The sequence below is a fragment of the Ochotona princeps genome, chromosome 13 (genome assembly GCF_030435755.1).
Source record: "Ochotona princeps isolate mOchPri1 chromosome 13, mOchPri1.hap1, whole genome shotgun sequence".
Taxonomy (NCBI): domain Eukaryota; kingdom Metazoa; phylum Chordata; class Mammalia; order Lagomorpha; family Ochotonidae; genus Ochotona; species Ochotona princeps.
The window spans coordinates 43,030,708-43,054,619 of record NC_080844.1 but is presented as its reverse complement, the minus strand read 5'-3'; the positions used below and the strand labels follow the sequence as shown (position 1 = coordinate 43,054,619).

Below are 23,912 nucleotides of genomic sequence, written 5' to 3'. Positions count from 1 at the left end.
TCACGCACCTGCCTGTGGTTGCTCTGAGGACCAGTAGGTGCTAGAGCCTAGCTCGGTATGACCTGTGCTCCATGCTGGTTTCTAGTTTTGCTTGTAGGCTAAGGTTTGCTCAGTCCTGCCCAGTACATCCCGTTCCATTTCCAATTTACACATTAGCCAACTGTTGGCGCTACTTTGCCCAGCTTGTCCGACTCCCAGGTCTGGATCACATGTTCACCAGTGGGAGCTATGACTTGGCAGCAAACATATCTTAAACAACCCCAGAGTTTGCCACCGGGCGGCCAGCAGGCAAAGCCTGGCACCACATGGTGCACTACCGCCCTAGGGGAGGCCGAGGACTCGTTCACTGCCTTGCGGCAGTGTCTTTGGCGTAAGCCCCCAGCATTGGGTCCGACCCGGCAGGGGCACCCCCCACAGTCGCCACACTGTGAGGAGTGGCACTTGCCCACAAACCCAAGGCCCGAACCCCTCCCAAACTCACCCAGCTGCAAGATATTAGCAGCTGGGCGGAGTTAGGAATTTTAACCCAGTTCCCAAGTTCCCTCATGGCGCACTTACCTGAGGAAAGAGCTCGCTTGAGTCCTGGGGGAGGCTGAGGACTCGTTCACTGCCTTGCGGCAGTGTCTTTGGCGTGAGCCCCCAGCATTGGGTCCGACCCGGCAGGGGCACCCCCCACAGTCACCACACTGTGAGGAGCGGCACTTGCCCCCAGACCCAAGGCCCGAACCTTCTTTTGTTTTTTAAAAGATTTATTTATCTTTATTGGAAAGGCAGATATACAGAGAGGAGGTGAAACAGAGGAAGGTCTTCCGTATGCTGACTCACTTCCCAAGCGGCCACATTGGCCAGAGCTTAGCCAATCCGAAGCCAGTAGCCCGGAGCTTCTTCCATGTCTTCCATGTGGATGCAGGGTCCCAAGACTTTGGGTCATCCTCAACTGCTTTCCTAGGACACAAGCAGGTTGCTGAATGGGAAGCAGGGCCACCAGGATTAGAACCAGTGCCTGGGCCCAGCACAATAGCCTAGTGGCTAAGTCCTCACATTGAACACACCCGGATCCCAAATAGGCGTCGGTTCTGATCTCAGCAGCTCCACTTCCCATCCAATTCCCTGCTTGTGGCCTGGGAAAGCAGTCGAGGATGGCCCAGGAACTTGGGACCCTGCACCCATGTGGAAGACCTGGAGGAGGCTCCTGGCTTCAGATCGGCATAGCACTGGCCGTTGTGGTCACTTGGGGAGTGAATCATCGGATGGAGGATATTCATCTTTCTCTCCTTCTCTCTGTGTATATCTGACTTTGCAATAAAAATAAATATATCTTAAAAAAAAAAAAAAAAGAACCAGTGACCTTATGGGATCCCAGCACATGCAAGGCGAGGGCTTTAGCTGCTAGGCTATTGCAGTGGGCCCAGGAGAAGCCCTTCTTAGTGCATACTGTCAAGTGGCACATGATGCCAATGTGATTAATTACTCATCAATACAAACCTGTTTCACTTCACTAAATGATGTCTTCCAAATTTATCCACTGTAAACTATTTTTCCTGTTTTACAATTCTGTTCTGTATTGTATGGCTCAGGTCACTAAGGACAACCCATGCCCAAGTGGCAGTGGAGTGGAGTGCCAGTTTGAGTCGCATCTGTTCTGTGCTTCCACCCCAAACCACCATCAGTGTGTCTGAGAGGCAACAGTTAGATGATGAGCCCAGAACGTAGGTTCCTGCCACGTGGCTGATGCAAACAGACTTCCTGTCTGGTGGCTTCAGTGAGGCTCAGCCCTGGTTGTTATGCTTATTTATCAGAACTGGAACCAGGGTGAAGCCAGGAACCCAGAACTTCATATAGGTCTCCCACAGAGGTGGCAGGGCCCCAAGCACTTACCCACCATCTGCTGCCTCCTAGGCATTTCAGTAGAAAGCCAGATGGAAAGCTGAGTAGGTGGGACTCGAACAGGTGCCAATATGAGATTAGGCATCCCAAGCAGTGGCTCAATGCTGTGGCACTTCTTCTTTGATGAATTTTTTAAGTGTCCTATTTTGTTTCCCAAAGTTTATACTTCCTGCGTTGATTGGTCTGTGTCTCATTTCTTTTTTAAAAAGCGTTTATTTTATTTTTGTTTGGTAAATCAGATACACAGAGAGGAAGAGAGACAGAGAGGAAGATCTTCTGTCTAGTCATTCATGCCCCAAGCAGCCGCAACAGCTAGAGCTGAGCCAATCTGAAGCCAGGAACCAGAAGCCTCTTCCAGGTCTCCCACATGGGTGCAGGGTCCCAAGGCCTTGGGCCATCTAGCAGGGAGCTAGATTGAGAAGCAGGGCTGCCGGGATTAGAACCAGCGACCATGTGGGATCCCAGCACATGCAAGGTGAGGATTTTAGCCGCTAGGCTACTGCACTGGGCCCTGTTTCTCATTTCTGACTTAATCCCGTTTTAGTCAGAGAACATATGTATAGTTTTAATCCTGTTCAATTTATGAACATTTTATGACCCAGAATACCATCTGTCTTGGGGAAATGTTGCATGTGTTCCTGAGACAAATTTGTTCTGCTGTTGTTATATGAAATAAATTCAGTTAGTAGTGTTTTTGTTCTGCTGTATCCTTGCCCGTTTTGTCAATTTAAGTCTCAAGGAAGACTCTGATGATAATTGTGGATTTGTGAATCTGCCTTTTAGTCTCAGCGTTCTCAGCCCAGATACTGTCAGTCCTGTGTTACAGATCATGACTAAAGGACTGTGAATGCACTGGATCAGCTGTCAGAAGACAAAATTAGGGGTAAGTGTTGTGGATGAGGGGTTAAGCCACCTCTTGGGTACCTGTAATCTCATATCTATGTGCTTCATTTGAGCGACATTTGTTGTCCTTCCTGTAGTGAAGGAGTCAGCTAGTTCAGGGGCAGGAGTGTGGAAGCCACTTCGCCCCACCACCAAGGTGTTCTCTCCTGCCCACCTGTGACTCTCACCTGTCATCTAAGAGGGGGCATTCTTGCATTGTTGTGTAACCACTCCCCTCACAGGCCCACATAAAGGCTCGTGATAAGGAAGGATTCACACTCTTGGTCATGTTCTCCCATTGCTCTAGCACTCCAACTCTTGGCCTCCCCAGTACCTCTGAGGACAGGTATCCCCTGAGCATGGTCGCTGTGTGTCTATATTCCTCACCCTCAGTTTACTGCTTGCGTGGGACAATGAACATAGCAATGTTAAGATGCTTTGTATTTCTGGTTTGTGTGCTTTCGGGAGTTCCAGGAGAGGTGAGGCCTAGCAGTGGTGGAATGAGGGCGGGGGACCAAGGAGGGGTGAATGTCTGTAGCTTTGTTAGTGTGTCCAGGTTATTCTTTGCATGTCTCTTAGGATAGATTCTATTGGGGAATCTGGGACATAGATCTTTAGCTTAGTGTATGGACTTGTATGACCATTTGTTCCTCTTGCGATTATGACTGATTGGATTGCCACATGGACTTGTGATTTGCTATTTCTAGTGGGCCCTGTTATCACCAAGCTTGGTTAATAAACACTCGTTAATAAACCTTAGACATGTCTGGCCTGAGATAGCTCACACCGTGGAACACTTCCAGTCCAGCTTCTTGCTGTGCACCTGGTAGTCAACAGATCATGATCCACTTAACTTGATTTCTTGCCACACAAGTGGGAGACCCAGATGGGATTTCAGGCTCCTAGCTTCTGACTGGCCCAACTCTGGCAGTTATGGACATTTGGGGAGTGAACCAGCAGATGAAAGAACTCTTTTTCTCCTCGTTGTCACTCTGGCTTTCAAATAAATAAATCTTCAAAAAGATAAAAACAGAATTATAACAATTTTAAAGATTACGCTTTGTTTCATTTTCAGTTCTAAAGCAAACAACTCCATAAAATGAAGTAAGATCCAATGGGCTGGTAATATGGGGTTAGTTATTTAAACAGAGAAGAGCTGCAAAAAGCAGAAAGAGACTAAAAAGCAAATTGATTATTTCAAAGTTACTTTCTTTGTAAGTCAGGGAAGGAAGGCAGAGCAATAGAAAAACAACTGACTGACTGACATCTTATTTCAGGTTATCTTTTCTGTGTAAGGAATAAGGCAGAGGGAACCTCATTGGCATTAAAATTGAGATTGTCCAGTTTGGGAAAGTTAGCTTTTATTTCTCCTGTTTTGCTTTGCTTTTTAGGAGATTAGATAAATAGTTGAGTTCCAGTTTAGTGACATGAAATTTTAGCCTGGATGACTTCCTTTTGATTTTAAGTCTGATCTGTTGAAGCTCAAGGCAGACATGGCCTCCTGTCATTTTTGTTTAATGCTTTTGTCATTGGGAATTCACCCTTTAATCTGTTGAACTCACAGAGGAAGAGGCTAATGGTCTCATCTCAGTATAGGACTGACCAAATATGGATATAATGGGAATGAGCTACACAAAACCTGCCTGATTTGTTCTGTTCTTAGGAAATGACTCTTTAGGGCTTTTGAGAAACAGGATTTTTTTTTTTTAAGATTGATTTATTTTTATTGGAAAGGCAGAAATACAGAGAGGAGGAGAAACAGAGAGGAAGATCTTCCGTCCGATGATTAACTCCCCTAGTGACCGCAATGGCCGGTACTGTGCAAATCTGCAGCCAGGAGCCAGGAGCCTCCTCCAGGTCTCCCACATGGGTGCAGGGTCCCAAGGCTTTGGGCCATCCTTGACTGCTTTCCCAGGCCACAAGCAGGGAGCTGGATGGGAAGTGGAGCTGCCGGGATTAGAACCGGCGCCCATATGGGATTCCAGTGCATTCAAGGCGAGGACTTTAGGTGCTAGGCTATCGCGCTGGTCCCTAGGATTTTTCTTTTTTATGAAGCTTTTCTGCAGTGTATGTTTCGCTTGTACAAGATTTTTGGTCTGCTACCTCAGAAAACTTCAAAAGTTACCACATTCCTCAAAGGCTGAGAGAGCTAGTAGATACCTCCATTTGGCCCCTAGAATACTTCCTCATGCAGGCTCCACATACCAAGATCTCTGCCCATTTAACTGTTCTCTGTCTTGGAACTTTGTGCTCTGGAGCAAACCCTGGATCCTTAGCCTCCTCAATCAGTGTGTCTCCAAGGCAAATACATCTGTAGATTCTCAGTGTCACCAGAATACCCTCTAAAGCCTTCAGTTCTTGCCTATTTAATTCCCCTCTCTCCTTGCAGATCTGTTTAAGCAAATTTATTTATTTATTTATTTACTTATTTATTTATTTATTTATTTATTTTTATTGGAAAGTCAGATATACAGAGAGGAGGAAAGACAGAGAAGAAAGATCTCCCATCAGATGATTCACTTCCCTGGTAACCACAATGGCTGGAGCTGGGCCAATGCAAAGCCAGGAGCCAGGAACCTCTTCTGGGTCTCCCATATGGATGCAGGGTCCAAAGACGTTGGGACATCCTCGACTGCTTTCCCAGGCCACAAGCAGCAAGCTTGTGGACAGGAAGTGGAGCTGCTAAGATTAGAACACGTGCCCATTGTTGGACAGCTATTCCCATTGGAGAGCATGAGCTGGGATGGGTGCAGACCAGACCAAGCAGGGCTACAACACCTGTGGGCCTCATGTGGACTAGATCAGGGAAAAGCCATGCTGGGCTGATTGTTCTTACTGGTCCAAACAAAATTAGAGTGGGTGAGGGTTGTTTAGGCTTAGCCACAGCATCAGCTGGCAAATGCTGGCACTAGGGGCTAATTCTGTCTAGTCAAACCACAGAATCACCTGGAGAGTGCATAATCTGAGTGTGGGAATGGCCTGGGAGGGAAATAGTGGGCTCCTCCCTCTTGGGTTACTACTCCCACGGGAGGGCATGAAAACTAGGACAGGGGCTGGGGTGGATAGACAGAGAGGCACCCAACAACATCCGTGAGGGATGGATAGCTGAGCTGGTTAGATGGAACTAAGCTTTAATACCCATTGACATTTATGAGAGCCAAATGGGATGTGGGACAGACTGGACTAATCTGCTGTACATACTGGCAAACCAGGGTAGTGGGCAGGCTTGTGGGGGTTATTGTAGCTCGCTCCAACTAGGTTGCAGCTCCCACTGGTTTATGTGAGGGCCGAGTATGTGCTGGGCAGAACCAGGCTGGACTGTAACACCTATTGGTTCCAGTGAAAGTCAGGGCAGGAAACAGAACCGACCCAGCAATTGCAACCACCAGCTGATTTGGGTGATGGACTGTGCCAGGCCCTGTACTTGCTAGAACATGCAAGAATCTGGTCTGGGAACACCTCAGACAAAGATTCTTTGGGGATCTCCCCAGTCGAACTGCTGGACTCAGAACCCTAACCAAGAAAAGACAGAGGACAGAACAAGTCAATCAACCACCTCAGCTATATGTTGGCAGTGAAAAACTGGGCAAACGGAGACTCTATGATGGACTATGTCAATCAGTGGATTCTACAGGACTTCATCGTGCTTGGAATGGCGAGATTGGCAGCAATTCATAACTGCTGAACTATCAAAACCACTTGAGCAGGAATCTCGGAGCATGCCCCACATCAGGGACCTAGGGTGGGTGGGAGACTGGGAGGGGCTTCTCCCTTAATATCCCCCTTTACCTCAGATACATGAAGGAAACAATGTGGAAATAATGGTCTTACCCACTTTCCTATTGCCCTTGAACTTTGGGCCCCAATTAACTATGTAAAGACTGTCAAAAAAATATATAATAAAAAAATGGAAAAAGTTAAAAAAAAAACCCACAAATGAGATCCCAGTTAGTTGCAAGGCAAGGACTTTAGCTGCTAGGCCACCACTCTGGGCCTGTGGTTTACCTTCTTTACAGTTATTCACTGAAGTGTGCAAGAATCATTTTAAAATTTCATTTTTTTTTGAAAAGCAGAGAAATAGAGATTTCCCACTTATTTATACACTCCTCAAATGCCTGTAATAGCTGGGGTGGATGAGACAGAAGCCAGAAACTCAGAAGTCAAATCAGTGTTTCATGCAGGTGGCAGGAATCCAAGTACTTTAGCCATCATTTGCTGCCTTTCAGGTTGCAATAGTAGGCAGCTAGGCTGGGAAGCTGATCCAGAATTTGTAACTGTGATAGATAGGCTAATAGGTAGTCAGGATTACTTCACTGTAGGAATGAGAAAAGAGGAAGTCTTTAAAAGTGTACAAATGCATACTTCTACTGAAGGTATTTTTAGTAGACAAAATGCCATTCCACTCTTCTGAGTTCTTAGCTTATCATGAGAAAGGAAAGAAGTTATCAACCACACCCAATAAGAGATGTCTGTCTCTTTTTGAAAGGCAGATCTATGGAGAGAAGGAGAGACTGAAAAATCTTTGATTCACTGGTTCACTCCCAGTTGACCACAATGGGTGGAGCTAAGCCAATCTGAAGAGATCTTTTAGCTCTTTCACATGGATTCAGGAACCCAAGCACTTGGGCCATCCTCTAATGCTTTCCTGGGTACTTTATCTGGGAGTTGACTGGAAGGTGGAACAGCTAGGACTTGAACTGACCCCCACCAAACTGGTGGTACCCATCAAAATTGTATGCTAGCATTGCAAGTGGTGGCTTAACCTCTTAGAGCACAATGCTGGCACCTCTGATGGGCATCTTAACTAGTATCCTAAGTGATAAGCCAAACCCAGAAGAGATTCTTTAATGCTTTGTGGAAATTGAGATTAATAAAGAAAATCTTTAAGTGGTCACTCACAGAAAGTAAGCTGAAAACAGGATAACAGAATGAATAGTAAGAGGCCTGCAAATTGTAATGCTCTAAGGGTAGAGGTAAAAAACTCTAAAGGCCTCAGTTGATCAGACTTCAAATCTTGGGCTATTTCCAGATATACTCTTCAATCTGAGAGGCCTAGATAAGGAAAAGTATTTGAAAAAGATAATCTGTGGCAAGATAGCAATAGCATTAATGGTTAAGGTCCTCGCCTTGAATGCACCGGAATCCCATATGGGCGCCGGTTCTAATCCCGGCAGTTCCACTTCCCATCCAGCTCCCTGCTTGTGGCCTGGAAAAGCAGTCAAGGATGGCCCAAAGCCTTGGGACCCTGCACCCATGTGGGAGACCCAGAAGAAGCTCCTGGTTCCTGGCTTTGGATCGGTGCAGCACCGGCCGTTGCAGCCACTAGGGGAGTGAACCATCGGATGGAAGTTCTTCCTCTCTGTTTCTCCTCCTCTCTGTACATTTGCTTTTCCAATAAAATAAATACATCTTTTGAAAAAAAAAAAAGATAATCTGGTCCCAAAATGGTAGTCCTGTTGGCTGAAGCAAAAAGTTTAAAACTTCCAATTTGTATTATGGAAACAGAATCTGAATAAATTACCTGTAATGTAATGAGGAAAACCGGGGGATAAAAATTATGAAAGTGGGATTGAAGAGACCTGAAAAATAGAATAGAGCTAATCTATGGATTTCTGGGAAATTCACTGGTGAATATAAATAGAGAAAAAGAAATGTTTGAAGAACTAATATGACCCCAGCTATAAGGAACTGCCTAGATTGTTAAACTGCTGGCAGAAAAGCAGCCAATAGCTGGCAGGCATCCTGGGCCAGGCAAATGCCAAATTTGTATTAACTATTCAGTATACTTGCCTGTTCTTTTGTTTGTTTGTTTGTTTGTTTGTTTGTTTGTTTCAAGATATGTGTGAGGTAGCCAGCAGGCTCTGCCAGAAGCAGATTCCAGAGCCCATGCAGGGAAGGGTTTTGTGGATATGTGGGAATGGAGGGCTGCCAAGGGAGTACTTTACAGGTATGGAATGACTTCTGGAGGCTTCCACGGTCTAGGCCACTACATTCACAGGTAAACAAGGGGGTTGAGACCAGGTGGCTTAGAGAAGGAAAACTGGAGGGCATGACAGCATTAGAGCAGTGCAGCTGCCCATTTAGGAGACATGGGCTGGACTAGGTGACATTGCCTGCCACCAGACAGTGAAAGCTAGGGCTTGGAGCCTACCTTTGCCCAGCTGAGCCACAGTATCCACCAGTGAGTGTCAGAGTAGGGATGGGCCATAGAAATCTGGGCTGCAACAACAACTGGAACCAGCACTTGAGAGAACTGAATCTGGAGACAGTCTCTGTAGGGGATATGTGGGCTCACCCCTGTGGGTCTGCAGTACCTACTGGTTTCTGTGAGAGCCCCGGTGGTAACAGCCGAGCTAGGCAGTGGGCCATGCCAGGCTGGATCATAGCACCACTAGCAGGTACAAGATGCAAGCTGATAACAGGCCTGGTGAGAGAACTAACAGGACTCCTCTGCTAGGCTGTGGTTCCCATTGGTGAGTTGAAAGCTGGAAGCAGGCTGGACTGAACATGGCTGCAACACACCTTAGCATGTGTGTGAACTGTGTCTGGGTGTAGAAGGACATTGACCTAGAAGGTCAGTGAGCACAGGATTACAATTGATTGGATAACAATTTGTATGACAATTGGATGGATGCCATTTGTGTGACTGATTGGACATCATTTGTAAGAGAACAACAGTGTATACCATTCATAGAGCTAAATGGATGTCATTTGTATGAGAACAGCTGAGTGGATAGCATGTGAATGAGAACACTTGGTGAGATATACACAACAAAAGGAGTTCCAAACAAAAGTTTTTGGGTTTTGTTGATAAGCTCAATACCTCCTCCCTTATCCCATATGACCCTCAATGTATAAAGTCTGATACCATTGATCAACTCTGGCTTTGGACCATCAGTCAGGGTCCACGTGTGTTATTATTGACTCTGTGCACCAAGTCCATTGCTGTAGGACAACAACATCTTGGAAGGCAAGCCAAGCTAAGCCAAGCCTCAAAAACTGCTAGCACTGTGTGGATGTGGGATGGGCTGGGCTAGGTTGCGGCATCTGCCAGTCCGCATAAGAGCTGGGTCTGGTGATGGATCAGGCGGGGTTGGGCTATAACATCCACTGGTGAGGGCTGAAATGGGTGCAGGCTGATTGGGCAAGGCTGCAGTACATGTCAGTGAATGCCAGGCATACATGGCAGGCTGGGCAAAGCATCCAGGCCTGGGAGCTGGTCTGAAAGGGCAACTTGGAGAACTCTTTCTAGGCTGCAGCTCCTGCTGGTGAGTGCATGAGCCAAGGCTGGGAGCAGCCCAGGCCAGGCCAGGCTGCAGTATCCATCCACATACATATGGGCCTGGTCTGTAGGCCAGTTCATAGCACCTGCTGGCAGGTGCAAGAGCCAAGACTTGGTGCATTCCAGGCCAGGTTGGGCCACAACACCTGCCAGTTCACATGTGGGCTGGGACTGGAGACTGGTTGGGCCACATTACTCTCTAACATAAGCCAGGAGCTGGAACGGGCTGGGCCATTTTGCAGTTTGTAGTACACACTGGCACACACAAGACCCAGGGCAGAAGTTAAGCCTGGTATGGGAACTTCAGAGAATCCCTGTTAGATTTATTGCTCTCATTTTGTGAACATGAGAGCTGAGATTGAGGGTAGACTGCTGAGCATGGCTGTAACACCTGTTGGCCTGCATGTGAGCTAGGTTTGGGGGAGGGTCAGGCTAGGCTAGGCCATTGAATCCGCTGGCACATGCAAGAGCCAGAATAAGTGTGGGCCAGCTGGGTTTTGCTGCAGCATCTTGCTGGCAAGTGTCAGGACTGTGTGTAAGTCATGTCAGGCTGGACCACAGAACCCACTAGCAAGCACAACATCTGGGGTTGAGAGTGGGCATACTAAGGGAACTGTGGGCACCCACTTGCTGGGCTGCAACTCCCACTGGTGAGCATGAGAGCCAGATCTGGGAGTGGGCCAGGCTGTGCAAGGTGGCAGCACCCATCAGCACATGTGTATGCTAGGTCTGCATCACCCACGAGTGTGTTAAGAGGCAGATGGGATGTGAGACAGGTCAGAGTAGACTGCTGCACATGTTGGTATACACAGGAACTGGGGCTGACATGCCAGCCTAGTGGTCTACAGTTCCCACTGGTGTACATGAGGTCTGGGTTGGGCTGGGTGGGCTAGGCTGCAACACCCATCTGTTCAAATGAGAGATGGAACTGGGGGAGGTACTGACCAGGTAGTTGCATCCATCAGTACGTGTGTTAGCTGGTGCAGAGGATGGAACAAACCTGACCCTGTACTAGCTGGTGCACATAAGAGTCAGGTCTGGGGTCACCCCAGATGAGGCATCTTGAGAGCTCACCAACTAGACCAGTAGACTCAAATTTCAGCCACAAGGGAAAATCACAATATATGTACCTTTTTTAATATAAAGTTTTATTTATTGGAAAGGCAGATATACAAAGAGAAGGAGAGACAGAGAGGAAGATCTGCCGTCCAATGGTTCACTCCCCAAGTGACCGCAATGGCTGGAGCTGAGCCAATTCGAAGCCAGGAACCAGGAGCTCTTCGGAGTCTCCCACGCGGGTGCAGGGTCCCAAGACTTTGGGCCATCCTCGACTGCTTTTCCCTGGCCACAAGCAGGGAGCTGGATGGGAAGTGGAGCTGCCAGGATTAGAACTGGCGCTCATATGGGGTTACGGCGCATGCAAGGTGAGGACTTAAACCACAGTATACTACAACACTGGGCCCACAATATATGTACTTTAACCTTGGAGTGCTTGTATCAGAATTGGGTCTCCTCAGTTTCTGATGCTTGTGCAGTGGACAGCATGCCCAGGTGCCAGCTCATCTAGGCTTGAAGAGGACATCAAGTGCCTCATCAGAGGATGGAAAGCAGAACAGGTTGTGTCTATTCTCCTGGGCAGCTTTGCAGTGTTGCTGGACCTGTGGATATACTAAGGTAGACTTGATCAGTCAATAGACCTTGAAAAGATTTTCTCAACCTTGGAGTAATGAAACCAACAATGTCTCTGAACTATCACAACCACTCAGGTACATCTTTGGAATATTATTCCCTATACTGGGGTCTCTAAGCCAACATCAAATGACTCTCCCACATCCCCAGCTGCTGATGTCATTTGGGCACACAAGGAATGGCCACCTCTCCTTCCAGTAGATACAGGAGATAAAGAAAAAAATTGGAAAGATTTGTCTCACTGTCCCTCCATGCCTTGATCCTCCCCAACCTGATCAGTGGCCCTCATGGACATACATCCCACTCAACTATGTGAACCACAGTGAAGATGCTGTGTGGGACAGCTGTATCCGTGATCAGTTTGCTTGAGTCCAATCCTGGCTCCTCTGTTCCAATCCAGCTTGGTGCTCATGCGGACCCGGTGAAGCTGCAGCTGATAGGTCAAATGCTTGTATCACTGTCATATGTGAGAGAACTAGAGTTCCAGATTCCTAGCTTTGGCCTGACCCAGCCTTGGCTGTTGTAGACATTTGGGGAGTAAATCAGAAAATGGAAAGTCTGTCTCTCTGTCTTTCAAATATTTGAAAATAAATAATAAAATTTGCAAAGCTATGCATAGCAAAAAGTTAGATGATGATGGTTCATATACATCAATAATCATAATTTATTTGGACTAAAGTTCCAGTTAAAATTCAGAAATTATCCGACTTACAAAATAGAATTCTAGGCTTTCCAGATATGGTGGAAGTAGTGGGTATTAGACTTGTTCTCCCACCGCTAACAATTATAACATTGGCAAAATATACAAATTAACTGTTTTTAGGCATTTAACAACAGGTCATACTTAGCTGTGATCCCTAGCCAAATGGAAATATATGATGTGAGCCTCACATTCAACACAACCCTCCCCCCAGCTATGGTACAGGACACACTTTCCCAATCCTGCCCAGAGGAGCATGAAGAGGCTGCTAAACTGAGGAGACAAATCAGATCCAACTTGCTGTGGAGTGTGATGTGGAGGCTAGAGAGAGATTTGCACAGAAAAGGGCTCAAGAAATATGCATGGGCCTGGTGTGGTACCTAGTGGATAAAGTCCTCACCTGGCAAGTGCCAGGATCCCAAATGGGTGCTCGTTCGTATCCAGGCTGCTTTATTTCCCATCCAGCTTCCTGCTTGTGGCCTGGGAAGGAGGTGGAGGACGGCACAAAGCCTAGGGACCCTGCACTCACATGGGCAACCAGGAAGAAGCTCCTGACACCTGGCTTTGCATCTACTCAACTACAACTATTGCAGTTACTAGGAGAGTGAACCAGCAGATGGAAGATTTTTCTCTCTGTCTCTCCTTTCCATAAATCTGAATTTCCAATGAAAATAAATATTTAAAAAATAAAATATTTTTAAAAAAGAAATATGCATAAGGTTTCTTTTAGGCTTTGGTGGCACTCTAATATGCACTGCACGTGCAACTGGCTTGGCCAGCCTGGCTAGAACAGCTCCCAGTGGGTTCTAAGAGAACAGAGCTTCTTGGAGTCACCAGAGTGATGGGAACTGTTTGAGTTTTGGCTTCTGTCTTAGGGAGACTGATGTTTTACACACAGGCTATCCCCAAACTCATTATTAATAAGGCTGAGTTTTAAAATTTTATATTATTCTTTTCATTTTCATAAATGCTATTTTACATTTTTCATGATATACATTTAAAAGCATAGGGATTTCACCTTGTCCCCTAACCTTCTGCATATACTCCCCTTACAATTTTTTTTAAAAGATTTATTGATTTTATTACAAAGTCAGATATACAGAGAGGAGGAGAGACAGAAAGATCTTCTATCCGATGAATCACTCCCCAAGTGAGTGCAACGGCCGGTGCTATGCCGATCCGAAGATGGGTACCAGAAACCTCTTCCGAGTCTCCCACATGGGTGGAGGGTCCCAAGGCCTTGGGCCGTCCTTGACTGCTTTCCCAGGCCACAAGCAGGGAACTGGATGGGAAGTGGAGCTGCCGGGATTAGAACCGGCGTCCATATGGGATCCCGGCGCATTTAAGGTGAGGACTTTAGCCGCTAGGCCACGCCACCGGGCCCCTCCCCTTACTATTTTTTTTAAAAGAGATTTATTTATTTTTGAAAGTCAGATATACAGAGAGGAGTAGAGACAGAGAGGAAGATCTTCCATTTGATGGTTTACTTCCCAAATGGCTACAACGGCTGGAGCTGCACCGATCTGAAGCCAGGAACTTGGAACCTCTTCTGGGTCTCCCTCGCGGGTGCAGGTCCCAAGGCTTTGGGCCATCCTCTACTGCCTTCCCAGGGCACAAGCAGGGAGCTAGATGGGAACTGGGTATGCCGGGATTAGAACCGGCACCCATATGGGATCCCAACATGTGCAAGGCGAGGACTTTAGCGGCTAGGCTACTATGCTGGGCCCTCCCCATACTATTTTTTTTTTTTTAAGATTTTATTATTATTGGAAAGCCGGATATACAGAGAGGAGGAGAGACAGAGGAAGATCTTCCATCCAATGTTTCACTCCCCAAGTGAGCCGCAAAGGCCGGTGAGCGCCGATCCAAAGCCGGGAACCAGGAACCTCTTCCGGGTCTCCCACGCAGGTGCAGTGTCCCAATGCATTGGGCCGTCCTCAACTGCTTTCCCAGGCCACAAGCAGGGAGCTGGATGGGAAGTGGAGCTGCCTGGATTAGAACCAGCACCCATATGGGATCCCGGGGCGTTGAAGGTGAGGACTTTAGCCGCTAGGCCACGCCGCCGGGCCCTCCCCTTACTATTTTTGAATAAGGCTGTTTTAATTGTAAAATAAGAAAATTCTTTTTTTTTCAAGATTTATTTATTTTATGACAAAGTCAGATATACAGAGAGGAGGAGAGACAGAGAGGAAGATCTTCCGTCCTTTGATTCACTCCCCATGTGAGCCGCAACTCCCAGTGCTGCGCCAATCTGAAACCAGAACCTGTAACCTCTTCTGGGTCTCCCACACGGGTGCAGGGTCCCAATGCATTGGGCCGCCCTCGACTGCTTTCCCAGGCCACAAGCAGGGAGCTGGATGGAAAGTGGAGCTGCTGGGATTAGAACCGGCGCCCATATGGGATCCCGACATGTGCAAGGCGAGGACTTTAGCGGCTAGAGTACTATGCTGGGCCTTCCCTTTACTATTTTTGGATAAGGCTGTTTTAATTGTAAAATAAGAAAATTCTTTTTTTTTCTTAAGATTTATTTATTTTATTACAAAGTCAGATATACAGAGAGGAGGAGAGACAGAGAGGAAGATCTTCCATCCACTGATTCACTCCCCAAGTGAGCCGCAATGACCGGTGCTGCGCCAATGTGAAACCAGAACCTGTAACCTCTTCTGGGTCTCCCACACGGGTGCAGGGTCCCAATGCATTGGGCCGTCCTCAATTGCTTTCCCAGGCCACAAGCAGGGAGCTGGTTGGGAAGTGGAGCTGCTGGGATTAGAACCGGCACCCATATGGGATCCCGGGCCGTTGAAGGCGAGGACTTTAGCCGCTGGGCATTGCCGCCGGGCCCTAAAATAAGAAAATTCTAACCCAGCTATTTAAAAATCCAAAAATAAGCCTATGACATGATATAGGTATTTTAAGTTAAATTAATTTCATGCCAGGAAGACAAAATTCTGCTCTATAATACGGCATTCAATGTATAAAAATCAATAAAAATTACTAGATAGGAGAAGGATATGATGTAAGGAAAGACAGAAGATAAAAACATACCCAGTGCACCATGATATCAAAGTAGCACTATTATGCATGAGGTTTCTGAGAACCAAAACTATGGAGTAGGATTATACATATCTGCCTTGGTGTTAATTTTGTATTCCTGGGTTCAAATATCTGATCTATCATTGGTTAATTATGTAAAATCAAAATATTATTCAAATTATTTGATCCCTGGTTTAGTGAATCTAAAATGGGGAGAAAAAAAGACCGCTTCACAGGGTTGCCCTAGGAGATAATGTACAAAGAATGCCTAACACATGAACAAGAAATCTGTAAATATTATCTATTATTACTCATTTGAACTAGTGTGGCTGGGCTTGTTACAGGTGTGTAATATTCCAAGGAAAGAATTGAGTAACTGGTCCAAATGTTGGATACTAGCTAGGAGTAGTGGATGTTTTATTGTCAAACCTACTCAACTCAGCAAGAAGCCGGACAAAGGGAGAAGGAGTGAGTGATATCCATGTTCTAGGCTCTTGGGATGAAAGCCAGCAAGAGGCAACAAGTGCACTGAGTATTCATGTTTCAGGGCCACTTCAAGGAGAGGGGAGGGCCAAATGGTGCCCAACCCAGCTGGAACCACCTGCTTTATCTACTGCTCTCTATTACTGATTAACTATGGGCATCCCTCTTGCCACATCTGCCTACTCAAACACAATTAAATTTAAAAGTAGCGTGACTTTAGGAAGAACTGTACAAAGTACAGATACCTAGTCTATGGGTGGGAGATGCAATGATGTAAGTATAAATGATAAGTGAGATCAAAAACATTTTGTTCCTGTTTAGTTTGATAAAGAATCATATCCAGATTATCCTCCAGAATAGAGAAAGACAAGGAGCCATCTGAACTTAGTGTGGGAATCTCTTTAAAATCCCCAAACTTGGGCCTGGTGTGGCCTAGTGGCTAAAGTCCTCGCCTTGAATGCTCCGGGATCCCATATGGGCGCCAGTTCTAATTCCGGCATACCCAATTCCCATCCAGCTCCCTGCTTGTGGCCTGGGAAAGCAGTCAAGGATGGCCCAATGCTTTGAGACCCTGCACCCATGTGGGAGACCTGAAAGAAGTTCCTGGCTCCTGGCTCCAGATCAGCACAGCCCCAGCCATTGTGGTCACTAGGGGTTGAATCATCAGATGGAAGATCTTCCTCTCTATCTCTCCTCTTCTCTGTATATCTGACTTGCAATAAAAATAAATAAATCTTTTTAAAAAAATAAAATCCCCAAACTGGAATCCATCCTGATCCCAAGGTGCCCTGGCTCAATAGGCTAATCCTCTACCCTGTGCACCAGCATCCCATATGGATGCCGCTCATGTCCCATTTGCTCCATTTCTGATCCAGCTCTTTGCTCATGGTCTGGGAAAGCAACAGAAGATGAACCAAGCCTTTGGGACCCTCCACCCATATGGGAGACCGGGAAGAATCTGGCTCCTGGCTTGGGATCAGCTCAGCTCTGGCCATGATGATGATTTGGGGAGTGAACTAGCAAACGGAAGATCTCTGTCTCTCCTCCATAAGTTTGCCTTCCATATAAACAAATTAATCGTGAAAATAAAAAGAACGGAATTGGCATCTAGTATTTCTTGAGTCATTTTATTATAATCTCCTTCCCTCTTTTTTTTAATAGCAGAGCTCCTTAGCACCTTCCCTGTTAGATGCTAGTTCAGGAAATGCTGAGAAGTGGTTAAGTTGGGCCCAGTGTGGTAGCTTAGTGGCTGAAGTCCTTACCTTACATGCACTGTGATCCCAGTTCTAATCCCAACAGCCCCGCTTCCCATCCAGCTCCCTGCTTGTGGCCTGGAAAGGCAGTCGAAGACGGCCCAAGGCCTGCGTAGGAGACCCAGAAGAGGCTCCTGGTTCCTGGATATGTATATGTGTGTGTGTATATACATATGCACACATACACACACACACACACACACACACATCTTTTAAAAAAAGGAAGTGGTTAGGTAGCTCTTAGAGCACAACTTCTTGGCTTGTTGGTCCCTTATCCTATGCTTGATGCAGTGTCTCAGAAGGGAGTTTAAGAATAGAGTTGGAAATGACCTTTTAAGCAGATTTATATGATAATTAAAAGAGCTTGGGTTCTTAAATATCATATGATGTGCTTGGCTGAATACTAAAACACAAAAAGGACATTAGTGGGAAAGAAACAGTGAAATATGTTTCTGAAATTTTGTTAATACTAATTTAAAAGTAGAGACAGAGAGTCTGGAGTTTAGTGTACCAATGTTAGGTTCTTCATTTTGCATATGAACCATGTTAATGTAGAATATTAGCAACGGGGAAACTAGTTAAAAGGCTATATGGAACCCCCTGTACTAACTTTACATCTTTTCTGTAAATATAAAGTGGTTGGCCAGTTCGAAAATATTTTTCAACTATGTAAAATAAACATCATCAAAAATACTATTTTAAAAATATGTTTATTTTGCAAAGTGACATCAGACATTAGTTTGATTATGCTGCTTCCACTTATTTTTCTTAAGTTTTATTTTTATTAAATTTTTTGTTTTATTTTATTTTCCTTTTTATTTTTCTTTGTTTTTTTTTGCTTCCTTTTTAATAGCTCCATTTTAATAGTTCAATGGAAGGATTAAATTATACTTTGAAACTAAAGTGCCTGACATGAGTAAGATCTTAATCCATGTAAGGTAGCCAAAGCCCACTGGCACCTTACAACTTCCTAGGAAACCTCATGTGTTGGAGCCAGGAGTTGGGTTGGGCCTGCAGAGGATGGAGATTGGGTGAGGCAAACCCTCAAAGCCTAAAATATCCATCCTTACCTGTTCTTCTAGCTGATCTGTCAGAGTAGAGCAGGAAAAGAGCAGTTCAGCTGAGTAGGAGCTGAGAACTGGAGGCGTCATGCTCACTAGCACCTACTGAGACCCCTCAGTGTGCCTTTGCCAGTGCTGAATTTGGCCCACATGTTAGCCCTGCTAACACCGCTACGGGGTATTTCTGCTTGCCTCATTCTGGATGATCACTCAGCCCTCCCATTACAGCCCAGCACCTCCAACATTCCTCAGTTTAGGGCCCAAGTCCCTGCAGGGCCCGAGACAGGAAAAACACTCCAGACTTGAGGGTAAGGTACTGGTGGTGTCTCCCTTCTGAGAGCAGGGAGCAGTTAGGAGATGGCTACCACATCGTCAGAAGGGCTTGGTGGACCAGACTGATGACTTCAGGGATGGCTTCCGGCTGAGAGAGGCTATGAGACTGTAAAGTCTCCCTCCGTCTGAGCCGCTTACTTCAATGTATAAACACTGGCATTTATGACAGGCTTATCTCCAAGTCTGCAGGTTAGTGTGTCTCACCATCGTGCTCACTGGAAGGACGGAAGGGAAGTGAGCCCTAGAAGGAGGAGGGCAGATAAGCATCAAGAAAAGCAACAATAACATTTTTTATGAGGGGCCCTTGTGAAGCTCCCTTCTCAGGGAAGATTTTTCCACCTAGAATGTTAGCACAAAACCTGTAAGACAAAAGATGGTCTCTCATTACTGTTCATTAAAAATGAATGTGTGCAGCACATGGGGTTGTCTTCAGGGAGCAATCAATGTGGGCTGACAGAGATGGTAGTAGAAAGGAAGACAGAATGGGGAGTATGAGCTTGGACAAGGTGCTTGACTAGGGGTGATGGGCAAGTGCATTCAGAATTACAGATACACAGAATTTTGCAGGCTTTTCCTGCCTGTTACAGAAATTGTATTGCTTCTTTGTATATGGGATTTTTTTCCTACTTTTCCTAAATCCACTTGTTAATTTGAATACTTTCAATCTTTTTAGTTTTTTAGTACTGAAACACTATAATCTAAAATAATGAACTTTGTTTCTTCCTTTTTAATATACATTCCTTGCTTATGTTTCTATACTGCATTGGAAAGAATCTTCAAAACAGTAAATAATAATTATAGTAAGTAATGGGCATCATTATGGCCTCTCATGTTTCTCCTGTAATTGGATTTGGTTTAGATTAACTACTTTTCAGTATATCCACTCATTTTCCCTACATGGTAAATTATCATGTCCCCCTATCAGTTCAAATCCTATTCATTCTACAAATATCTGAAATCCTACCATACTTACAAAGTTTGTGTATACAAAAAAGCACATGGGCATAGACACCCAAGCAGTCTGAATGAATTTCTTTGTAGGGCTTCCACACATGGATTCTCATTTGATGCCCTCAAAGAGTCTATGAAGTAGATGGTTAGGACATCCTTTATTAAAAAAAAAAAAAAGTAATTAACAAGGCAGAGAGAGTTGGTTCACTTGCCAGATGTCCACATGGCTGGGACTGGACAAGACTGAAACCAGAAGCCCCAAACTCTCCGATGTGGGTAGCAGGGATTCAAGCACTTGAGCTTTTACTGCTACTTCTTCCTAGGATGTGTTAGTGGAAAGCTGAACTGGAAGTAGAACTGGGACGTGAGCCCGAGTACTCTGATATGGAATGCAGATATCCCAAACAGGATCTTCACCACCAGGCAAAACCCTACCCAGGACTTCCTTTTCACGTGTAAGAAATCACTCTTTGTGTGGTTAAATGATACAGGCAGGGAGCTAGTGAGCAAAGAGGAACTGATGACTCTAGCCCCTTCCTTTCAGGCACATCTGCCAGTATTTCGTTCACTGGAAATATGCAGCGTGCCTGCAGGTGATATAAAATTACCAGGATTGCCATATTACTCCTATGATGCACTTGAACTCAGTGTACATCACGTACCTGAGGACATGACACTTCTTAGATCTCACAAAAAGGGGCATGGAAATGGCTGGCCCTTATATGAATATTCAGTTAGTCACCCTTCTACCTCCAGGTCTGTGAAAGGATAATCTCAACCTTCATTAACTGCAGCTCATTCTGTTGTGAGTTTGCCCATACTCATTCTTTGAGTGTGGAATTTAAGTGAGTCTTGCTTTCATGCTCATGTTTATGTCTCTTCATTTAATCCTTTCTCATGTAAAGACTAAAGATGGAACAAGCCTAGTCAGAGGCCTGCCCCACAGCATTAGGCCATTGTGTTAAACTGACTGTAGTTTTTGCATTTTTGGAAAAAGATTTTTGTGTGCCAGGGAGTTGCAATAATTGATGCATCCAAGGTTTCACATCCAACTGTCAGATAAGGTTTTAAAAAGCATCTTTAAGGCTCAGCAAAATCAGTGGGCTTTATCCCACCCAGGAAAGTGTTGCTTAGCATGTGACAAGATCCTGTAGTTCTGGACTATGTGAGTTTTACTGCAGTTTCATCAGTGATTTCTAGTTGACCCCAAGACTTTGGACTGCCTCCCTCAAAAGTCAAAGTTCAGAATATATAATTGGCTGAACTGGGTCATACTGCGCTCTCTGCTTGAGATTAGGGAGCAGGCAATTGAGCACACTTTCAAGCAAGACAAGTGAAAGCACCTTAAAAACAGCTGCACAATAGGGTCACCTGGGACCGTTTAAAAGATCTGAATCTGTGCTGAGAGAGGGAAATCTTTCTTTTGAGTCCACCAGATGATCCTTAGGCTCATTAAAGTCTGAGAAATCCTTCTGAGAAATCCTATACCAGAAGAACACCTGGTCCTTCTTTATAATGAAAAGGGTTGGGGGTGAAGATAGAGAAAAGCTTTGTCTTGTAATCTTGCTGAGAAAAGGTCATCAAAAATCTTCACTATGTAAACAAGAGCATAAAATCACAAGTACACAGTGAAATTAATTCATGGTGCCCGTGAGTCTGCCAATAGATTACGTCTAGACATGGATGAACATGACTGGCAAGACTTAAGAAATGTATGGCTGCATGTGATTTCCTACTTCTTATCTTTGCTCTCTACTTTGTTTCCCTTTCCTGGTTCATTTGTCCAAGACATCCTCAGGGTCTGACAGGGAGGGTTGTCCCTTCAGGAAAGGGTGGCTGTGGGACATGGACATGGAGCCTAGTAGGTGAGGAGGCAACTCTGGCACTCAGAGCCATTTTTCCCCTTGACCACACCAAGCCCTGGCCTCCTAGTATCTCACTGTCCTCTTATGTTTTGTTTGCTTTTGTAGTTCAAATATAATATTTATTTTTAACATTAATTACATAGGTGACAGGAATTCACACCCATGTGGCCTCCCATTAGGGTGAGGAGGGTTGAAGTATGGAGGAAGGTAAGTGGGACGAATGTTTCCAATTTTTTTCTTTTCTTTTCTCCCTTGTCTGCAGGGGCATTAGGGGAGAGCACCATTCCTGGCTAACAAACTACATCAGCACCCAGGGATGTGGAACAGTCATTTGATCACACCTTAGAGACCCCAGTGTGGGGAAGAGACTCAAATCCCAGCCACAGGAAAAAATCACAATAATGTGGTTTGACCATGGAGTGCATGTGTCGAGACTGAGCCTCCTCTGTTGCTGATGCCTGTACAGATGCACATGGCGGACATGACAGCAAGATCATCTAGGGCAGCAGAGGATGTCGGTTTCCTTGTCAGAGAATCAAAAGCAGTACAAGTTGGGCTTATTTTCCTGGCCAAGCCTTGCAGCATGTTCCTGGGTCTGTGGAGACACTAAAGTGGACTTGGTCAGCCAGTGGACCTTGGAAAGATTTTCTCAACCCCGGTGCAGCAAAGCTACTGCTGGCATGTCAGAACTATCCAACAACTCAAGCAACATCCTCAAAATTCTCTTCCTCACCTATCTTCCTCCATACTTCAACCCTCCCCACCCTAATGGGAGGCCCACATGGGTGTGAATTCCTGTTACCTATGTAATTAGTATTTTGAAAAGTAAAAAAAAAAAAAAAAAAAAAAAAGGAAAAGAGCTTGGAACCTAATCCAGGTCTCCCACACTGGTTATAGCTACTGAATTTCCTGAGATATCACTGCTGCCTCTCCAGGTCTGCATGGCAGGGGCTGGAGCTCAGGATGAGACTCCAGGCACTCTGATATGGGCGGTGGCCTCTCAGCCTGAAGCCTGCTCCCTATTTTCTGCTTGTTGATAGTTGCCATCTCAGTGGGTAGGAAGTGATACCTCATTGGGTCATTGATTTGCATTTTTCTAATTTGGGAAAATTTCATATGTGTGTCAGCCATTTGTTTATCTAGGAGAAATGGCTATTGAAGTACCTGGCCCAATTTCAATCTGTTTCTTTTGTTTCTGAATTGTAGGAGTTGTTTTCATTTGTTGGATAATAATCCCTTATCAGTTACAGTTTGCAAATATTTTCTTCCATTTTGCAGAAGATTATCTTTCACTGTTGATTATGTGCTTGTATATGTAAAATTTTAAAATGTGATATCTTTGTCAAATATCTATCTTATTCTAAGTTTCTTGTGAGGTTGAATTATTTAAATGTTTATAGTGGAGTCATATTTTAATAATTTGAATCTACTAATTTGGCTACTTCCAACTCAATAGTCAATAGTATTTTGACTATTTGGGACATCAAGATTTGTTTCATTCCTTTACATTACAGGCTACACAGAATAATAACTCTGGCTCAGTATAAAACAGGTTGTGGCATGGGTGTTGTAGTGCAGTGGGGTAAGTTGCTGCATGGGACAACCACATCCCATGTTGGAGTTGGGATTGAATTCTGGATTCAGCTAATGAACTTGGAGGGCAGAGACCTAAGCATTTCTGTTCCTGCTACCCATGTGAGAAACTCAGTTGGAGTTTCTGATTCCTGGCTTTGGCCTGGCCCAGTATTGACTGTAGACATCTGGGCGTCACCTGGCAGATGGAATATCATGCTTCTCTGTCTCTCCACCATTCTAATATATACAATAAATATAAAAAAAACCAGATCATATATGACAATGGGGCTGTGTCCTACAACCTCTGCAGCCACCCTGTCCCAGTAGCCCACCCAGATAGTAAGGACTGATGGCTTCCTTGCTTTTTGCTTCCTCCGTCTAAGTTACACCTCAAGGTCAGCCAGAGAAAACCAAATATGCTCCCATGTCCTGTCACATGAGAAACCTTCCTTCTGGCTGGTCAAAAAAACTCCAGTCAGAGCACAGGTGAAACCACCCATTGTTTTTACTGTGAATTCCCTCATTCTCCTGGCAGGTTCCTGAGTCTCTGCCAGAAAGGAGACTGGCTAGCTGCCTTGCCATTGTACGCCCTAAGCCCTGAGTGGGTCTTCATTTCCAGGCCACATGTATTACAATTCCTTTTCACATGTGGCTGGTTATCTTGGATTTTTAGTGCTTTTTAAAGATGATTGTATGGGTTGCTTACAATATTTTTCAGCTATGCAATTTAGATTTTTGTGTAATCTAACCTACTCAACTTCTCACTACTGAGAGTTTTGTTAGTTTGGCAAATCATTCTGGCAATGGTGGGTTGGATAGGAACATTAGCCACTGCTCTTTCCCCAGTCCGACTAGGCAACAATACAGGGAAATGTGGGCAAAAACCCACAAGGAAAGAGCAAAGAGAACAGTCAGCTG

General features: G+C 45.2%; 1 protein-coding gene across 1 annotated transcript in view; it reads left to right on the top strand.

The window, feature by feature from the left end:
• The first annotated feature begins 2,734 nt into the window (after positions 1–2,734).
• Positions 2,735–23,912, top strand: part of PIK3AP1 (phosphoinositide-3-kinase adaptor protein 1) — a 190,138-nt gene continuing 168,960 nt past the window's right edge. Inside the window, exon 1 of the mRNA XM_058671639.1 lies at positions 2,735–2,770. The gene's annotated coding sequence lies outside the window, so the exon portion shown is untranslated. The remainder of the gene's footprint in view (positions 2,771–23,912) is intronic.